Source organism: Salvelinus namaycush, unplaced genomic scaffold (genome assembly GCF_016432855.1).
Source record: "Salvelinus namaycush isolate Seneca unplaced genomic scaffold, SaNama_1.0 Scaffold392, whole genome shotgun sequence".
Lineage (NCBI taxonomy): Eukaryota > Metazoa > Chordata > Actinopteri > Salmoniformes > Salmonidae > Salvelinus > Salvelinus namaycush.
Genome location: NW_024060919.1, coordinates 165,001 through 174,063, shown reverse-complemented (window position 1 = coordinate 174,063; position 9,063 = coordinate 165,001).

The window sequence follows — 9,063 nt, the reverse complement described above, 5'->3', positions numbered from 1 at the left end:
ATGCCGAACGTTAGTGGCCATTTCGACAGGACAAGAGGACATCTTTCGACCAAAAGACGATTAGACCGGAGAAAGGATACATTGCCCAAGATTCTGATGGAAGTTCAGCTAATAGTAAGAACTATTTATGATGATAAATCGTTGTTCTGTTGAAAAATGTTAAACGCATATGCCGCCATTTTCTTTGGGGTAGCTTCGCTTTGGCGCACCCTGTATTGCACAGTAAGGATAATTTTAAAAATGTAATTCAGCGATTGCATTAAGAACTAATTTGTCTTTCAATTGCTGTCCACCCTGTATTTTTTAGTCAAGTTTATGATTATTTATTGATTAGACTAGATCACTCTCCAAGATGGCGCCCGACATTTTCTGGCCAGTTTGGCTACTATTCTCATTGTATAACCACGATTTTTGTGGCTAAATATGCACATTTTCGAACAAACTCTATATGTATGTTGTAATATGATGTTACAGGAGTGTCATCTGAAGAATTCTGAGAAGGTTAGTGAAAAAATTAATATATTTTGGTGGTGATAACGTTATCGCTCTCTTTGCCTTGAATCAATGCTGGGGTAAAGTTTGCACATGTGGTATGCTAATATAACGATTTATTGTGTTTTCGCTGTAAAACACTTAGAAAATCTGAAATATTGTCTGAATTCACAAGATCTGTGTCTTTCCATTGCTGTGCGCTGTGTATTTTTAAGAAATGTTTTATGATGAGTAAATTGGTAATACACGTTGCTCTCTGTAGTAATTCTAGTCGCTTTGGGGAGATTTGTGATGGTGGCTGCAATGGCAAACTATGATTTATACCTGAAATATGTACATTTTTCTAACAAAACCTATGCTATACAATAAATATGTTATCAGACTGTCATCTGATGAGGTTTTTTCTTGGTTAGTGGCTATCAATATCTTTATTTGGTCGAATTGGTGATAGCTACTGGTGGAGAGAAAAAATGGTGGACTAAGAAAAATGGTGTCTTTTGCTAACGTGGTTAGCTAATAGATTTACATATTGTGTCTTCCCTGTAAAACATTTTAAAAATCAGAAATGATTGCTGGATTCACAAGAAGTGTATCTTTCATCTGGTGTCTTGGACTTGTGATTTAATGATATTTAGATGCTAGTATTTACTTGTGACGCTATGCTAGGCTATGCTAGTCAGCTTTTTTACTGGTGGGGGGTGCTCCCGGATCCGGGTTTGGGAGGAACTAGAAGTTAATATTTAATATTTATATTTCATTTTGTAAAGCTGTCAAGATGTTTATGCATTTGATTCAAAGACGATTTCATTGTGCTGAGACCCTTTTCTTTGATGTGTAAATTATCAGACTATTCGTTTTACTTCTTGAAAACATTTAAATAAATCCAATTAACTTGGACCTAATGTAGGCTCAGCTTGGTCACCATATTGCCCAGCAATGGGCGCAAATTCATGACGCTTATAGCAGAAGTGTAGACCACTGCGCTACGACAGTTCACAGGCACTAGCTGCTTAGAGTACTACGCTACGACAATTCACAGGCACTAGCTGCTTAGAGTACTACGCTACGACAGTTCACAGGCACTAGCTGCTTAGAGCATAGACCACTACGCTACGACAGTTCACAGGCACTAGCTGCTTAGTGCACTGCGCTACGGCAGTTCACAGGCACTAGCTGCTTAGACCACTACGCTACGACAGTTCACAGGCACTAGCTGTCTAGAGCACTACGCTACGACAGTTCACAGGCACTAGCTGCTTAGTGCACTGCGCTACGGCAGTTCACAGGCACTAGCTGCTTAGACCACTACGCTACGACAGTTCACAGGCACTAGCTGTCTAGAGCACTACGCTACGACAGTTCACAGGCACTAGCTGCTTAGTGCACTGCCCTACGGCAGTTCACAGGCACTAAGAATATTATGAACACTGATGATGCATAGGCGCGTCATTTTTAATTGTTTAGTTTTAAGCCTTTCCCAAACCATAGCCCTAACCTTAACCACTCAGAGTGAATACCTACCCTTAACCACTCAGAAGGAATACCTACCCTTAACCACTCAGAATGAATACCTAACCTTAACCACTCAGAAGGAATACCTAACCTTAACCACTCAGAATGAATACCTAACCTTAACCACTCAGAATGAATACCTAACCTTAACCACTCAGAATGAATACCTAACCTTAACCACTCAGAATGAAAACCTATCCTTAACCACTCAGAATGAATACCTAACCTTAACCACTCAGAATGAATACCTAAACTGTTAACCTTTGAGTTGTTTCTATTTTAACCCTGTAACCACACGGAATTAACCTTGTAACCACGTGGAATAAATGTGTATAAAAATAGACATTTATTTCGACATGAGTCGAAGGGCAGTGGGCCAGATTCGAACCCATGACGACACAGGCTGCCAGGGACAGTGGCTGGACCACACAAGCACTGAGGAAATAAATAACTTATTCTGCCTATTGCTTGCCTTCAACATATAATAAAACAACTGATCATATATTTCACTAACAAAAAATACATCCACTCCCTACAAATATGTACATTTATTATAATCCACATAGGAATTCACACGAGACGTGATGTAGCCTGCACGTAGACTACAGAAGGTACTATGTAGGTACGGTGTGCACTGTATAGAAACATATTTCCTCAAATATTCAAATCTTCCTGCTGCAGGATTATTTTCCTCCTTCGATGAAAGCGGTCAAATTAAGATCTGCATGGTACTCTGGTACTCTGCCAGCCAATCACAACAGATTATTATTGCAGGAAACAGCAATACAATGCCTGGGGATCAACTATGCTCCAATACACACACACACACACACACACACACACAAAAACACACACACACACACAAAAACACACACACAGAAACACACACGTAATCACTAGCACACTCTCTCTCCTTCTCTATCTCACTCACTATTTCACACACACACACACACACACACACAAACGTCTAGACACACACTGTGCTCTCCTAACCGTGATGTGTGTTTCTCTCTACAGGATGCAGCGGGATGCAGCCAAAGAGAATTGTTCTCTGATCTGTGCTATGTTTCAGATTATCTGCGGTCACCAGATCCGACCAGATCCGACCATTCTGGGCGGGCCAGGAATTCCCTACACCATGCTAGACCGCTACTGGTTACAGGAGTGACAGACAGACAGCATATCCAATCAGTAAGCAGACTGTTAGATAATACTTTATAATAACAGAAACTATAATACTCTTAGATAACTCTAAACTGGTACACATAACTCATAATAATGCCTCATAATGCCTCATAATAATGCATCATAATAATGCCTCATAATGCCTCATAATGCCTCATAATAAACACACAGATATTCCGTCATAAACACACCAGCGGAGGCTCCTCAGAGGTGGGAGAACCATCCTCCTCAGTGAATTTTGTGGAACATTCAAAAAGTTCTCCTTTTTAGATAAAATTATACAAAATATGTTCACGTGTCAACAAATCATTTATTAAAACTACGGTTGTGAACGTTTAAATGTGGAAACCTTAACGTTGTAACGGTCGTCTTTCGGTGAGAGAGTGGACCAAGGCGCAGCGGGTGATGAATACATAATGATTTATTTGACAAGACGAACACTGACACGAAATACACTTGATAATTACAAAATACCAAACGCACGTAGACAGACCTGAACTAACGAACTTACATATACACGAAGAACGCATGAAACAGGAACAGACTACATAAACCGAACGAACGAACAAACAAACCGAAACAGTCCCGTGTGGTGTAACATACACAGACACTGACACAGGAGACAACCACCCACAAACAAACAATGTGACACCACCTACCTTAATATGATTCTCAATCAGAGGAGATGAAAACCACCTGCCTCTAATTGAGAACCATATCAGGTACCCATTAAACCAACATAGAAACACAAAACATAGACTGCCCACCCAAACTCACGTCCTGACCAACTAACACATACAAAACTAACAGAAAACAGGTCAGGAACGTGACAAACGTTAAAGAAAAATCCCGAACATAATTAAAATCACAGTGCTGTTATCATAAAACATATAATTTTTCATGTTATTGCCTAACTAGACTATATGGCTTTAAAGGCCGGGGGAAAGTTGTGTAATTTAAATTAAACCAGAGAGGAAGAGGCATATTTTAGGATACTTTCGTGAATTTGCGAGGCATGCAGGACAAGACTGTCAGATGCAGATGACCAAAACATATGAGCGGGGTTTTGCCTGCTCCTCTTCCTCCCTCTCACTGCTCTTTCTCTTTGCTAGTGATGCGAGTGTGTTCAGTCTTCTGTCTGTTGCCTGTAGAATATCCTAGTTTATTAATTAATGGGACCGGTGTCTCCGGGATACAGAGGTATCACTTCCTCAGTCTCCCAGAACACTTCCTTTCTTCAGTTTGTTATGCAGAACAGAACTGTAGATGAGGAATATACAGTATGTATAACTGCCTTCATTTTGCTGGATCCCAGGAAGAGTAGCTGCTGCCTTGGCAGGAACTAATGGGGATCCATAATAAACCCCAGGAAGAGTAGCTGCTGCCTTGACAGGAACTAATGGGGATCCATAATAAACCCCAGGAAGAGTAGCTGCTGCCTTGACAGGAACTAATGGGGATCCATAATAAACCCCAGGAAGAGTAGCTGCTGCCTTGACAGGAACTAATGGGGATCCATAATAAACCTCAGGAAGAGTAGCTGCTGCCTTGGCAGGAACTAATGGGGATCCATAATAAACCTCAGGAAGAGTAGCTGCTGCCTTGGCAGGAACTAATGGGGATCCATAATAAACCTCAGGAAGAGTAGCTGCTGCCTTGGCAGGAACTAATGGGGATCCATAATAAACCTCAGGAAGAGTAGCTGCTGCCTTGGCAGGGACTAATGGGGATCCTTAATAAACCCCAGGAAGAGTAGCTGCTGCCTTGGCAGGAACTAATGGGGATCCATAATAAACCCCAGGAAGAGTAGCTGTCGCCTTGGCAGGAACTAATGGGGATCCATAATAAACCCCAGGAAGAGTAGCTGCTGCCTTGGCAGGAACTAATGGGGATCCATAATAAACCTCAGGAAGAGTAGCTGCTGCCTTGGCAGGGACTAATGGGGATCCTTAATAAACCCCAGGAAGAGTAGCTGCTGCCTTGGCAGGAACTAATGGGGATCCATAATAAACCCCAGGAAGAGTAGCTGTCGCCTTGGCAGGAACTAATGGGGATCCATAATGAACCCCAGGAAGAGTAGTAATACAGTAATACAGTAATACAGTAATACAGTAAAACAGTAATACAGTAAAACAGTAATACAGTAATACAGTAATACAGTAAAACAGTAAAACAGTAAAACAGTAATACAGTAAAACAGTAATACAGTAAAACAGTAAAACAGTAATACAGTAATACAGTAAAACAGTAAAACAGTAATACAGTAAAACAGTAATACAGTAATACAGTAAAACAGTAAAACAGTAATACAGTAATACAGTAATACAGTAATACAGTAAAACAGTAATACAGTAAAACAGTAATACAGTAAAACAGTACAGTACTATTAAAGGCCCACAGCACTTCACGACCAGAGCCGGATGCAGAGAACTATCAGCTAGGAGGGAATCAGATTTTCAACATTTTTATGCCATATTTATAATTCTATAAAATCTATGCACTCATATTTTCTAGCAACAGATTTCTGTGCCAATCCAGCATACGACCAATACAGAAAGCATACTGAATTCGGGCACTTCAATATCACGGTTTGCGGTTTCAACACCACAATAAATGTCAATCTGGACAAACAGAAAACACATCCCTACCTACCTAATAGGCTCAGTATCAAAAGACAAACTCTGAATGTCATGAAACGTTTTGGTGTTTTCAGATGTCTCTTTCTATTCATCAAATTGACACTGAACAGTTTGGATTCATTTCATTTGTCAATTAAAAAAAAACACATTTATAGACAAATCATTTTAAAAGTGCCAAATAAAGTCGGGGACTTATTTCCATTGTGGTACTCTGCATTTTCTCAGGGCCAACGTTATGGGTGGGACTTAAGAGGCCTGGCCTGCCGTACCTCCTGGCCTGTCCAATTAAAATACATGGTTGAATGAAACCTTACACAAAGGACGTATTTTTTTTTTTTATCACTAATTTATGTATGATATAAGCCATTTAAAGTTTAAATTACTTCAAAATAATTGTATTGTTAAATTAAATATGGCTCAAGTAATTATGACTGACAGTCACTTCTCTTTTTACCGCCATTTTGAAGTAGTCGTGTTAGTTAAACGGTGGTCTGTAGGCCTGGCTACCTTCAAAATGGATGTTAGATATTGCTGAAGATCACGGTAACGTGGCCTTCAGAGTTCATTTTATTAGTATTATACTGTTTGTTAGGATGTATATATCATGGATTTCTTTGATAGTGTATATTCAATGGATTTATTAACATAACTGGTAACCGCACGGTGTGATGAATACCAATTCTTTTTCACAGCGGTTACACACGTATCGGTGACACTTAAAGGTAGCCTAGTGGTTAGAGCGTTGAACTTGGAACCGTAAAGCTTGCAAGATCGAATCCCCGAGCTGACAAGGTAAAACATCTGTCATTCTGCCCCCTGAACAAGGTAGTTAACCCACCGTTCCTAGGCCGTCATTGAAAATAAGAATTTGATCTTAACTAACTTGCCTGGTTAAATTAAGTTGAGTGGGAAAAATATTATTTTGATGTTATTCTGTTGAATTCCATTATTTAATTCCATTATATTAAATCTTACTATACATAATATAAATATATGTGTGTTGACTGTGATCAGGGTTGGGGAACGTATGTGTCTATTGTCTGTTAAATGAACAAAATAAAATCTATCGATTTAATTTGCATTGCCATGTAGCCTAGGCTGCACAGACCAGCAACATGGTCAAACTCAAATGCCCATTCAACTGATTCCTTCTTTTTTTGGACACTGTTCCTGCATTTGCTGCAGCATAGGCCACAGTAATATAAAGATGAAATGCGTGTTTAATTTACACATCTCCGTCTGGCTTTCGGGGAGGGAGGTCACCTTCTGTGTTTTTTATTGTAAAGATTCATATTTTATTGACTTTTAGCTGTAGATTTCTGAAGCTGCACATCATGGCTGAAGTGGCAAAGCACTCTGTCATAAGTCTTTCTCTCCATCAGTGCCATTCCAATTGATTTCCATTCAAAAATAGATCATCCTGTTCAATATATATATATACAGTACCAGTTAAAAGTTTTAGAACACCTACTCATTCAATTTTTCTTTATTTTTTTAAAGATTTTCTACATTGTAGAATAATAGTGAAGACATCAAAACTATGAAAAAACACATGGAATCATGTAGTAACCAAAAAAAAGTGGTAAACAAATAAAAAATATATTTGAGATTTGAGATTCTTCAAAGTAGCCATCCGTTGCCTTGATGACTACTTTGCACACTCTAGGCATTCTCTCAACCAGCTTCATGAGGTAGTCACCTGGAATGCATTTCAATTAACATAAGTACCTTGTTACATAGGGGTGTTAATCAGTATATGTCTCCTCCATAGGGGTGTTAATCAGTGTTTCTCCTCCATAGGGGTGTTAATCAGTATGTTTCAGTACTGCATCTCAGTGCTAGAGGTGTCACTACAGACCCTGGTTCGATTCCAGGCTGTATCACAACCGACCATTGATTGTAAGTCCCATAGGACGGCACACAGTTGGCCCAGCGTCGTCCGGGTTTGGCCGGGGTAGGCCGCCATTGTAAAATAAGAATATGTTCTTAACTGACTTGCCCAGTTAAATAAAGGTGAAATAAATAAAATAAATAAACACACACGTGCAGCTGTGGTGAGACGTCACATCTTCATAGCTTCATCAATGTCACAAAACTTGTCTTGTAGCAATGTGCAGAGTTGTATACATTTATAAACAGTGGTGGGAATGGGTGGTAATCCAGCGGAACCAGGTTCCCAAAATGTTCCACCCTGTTTATAAAGCTAGGTTTAGGCCTAAAACTAGTCCATATTCAGGCCTGGGGAATCCAATCTGTCTCTCGTGGGAAAATTGGAACTGCAATGCCAGTCTTCCAGACAACTTAATGATTGTTTACGTTCCAGGAGAGAACCACAAACTGATGCGTCTACCGACCATGATTGCAAGTCCCGTAGGGACACACGCACGCGCACCAGAAGATACCACAAACTGGTGCTTCTACACACACATACACACACACACACACACAGGCATTTACGCACACACGAACGTACACACACACACATACACACACACACACACACACACACACACACACACACACACACACACACACACACACACACACACACACACACACAGGCATTTACGCACACACGAACGTACACACACACACATACACACACACACACACACACACACACACACACACACACAGGCATTTACGCACACACGAACGCACACACACACACACACACACACACACACACACACACACACACACACACACACACACACACACACACACACAGGCATTTACGCACACACGAACGTACACACACACACACACACACACACACACACACACACACACACACACACACACACACACACACACACACACACACACACACACACACACACACACACACACACACACACACACACCAGGAGAACCCACAAACTGATCTCTCTGATTGGCAGAAATTCAAAAGGTTGATGAAAAACGCTTATTCCGTTGATTTCAAGCTTTTCTGATGCAATTTTTGTACAGGAATTGGTCTTCGTTTCTGTTTTGTTTGACTGTATTTGTGAGAAAAAGAGAGCGAGAGAGAGACACAGAGAGAAAGGAGAGAGAGATGTAGAGGGAGACAGATTAAGAGAGATAGACAGAGAAGGAGGGGAAGAGAGCGAGAGAGAAGCAGAGAGAGAGACAGATCAGTGAAGAACAAACACCATTGTAAATACAACCCGTATTTATGTTTATACATTTTCCCTTTTGTACTTTAACCATTTAAAAAACACTGTATACATAC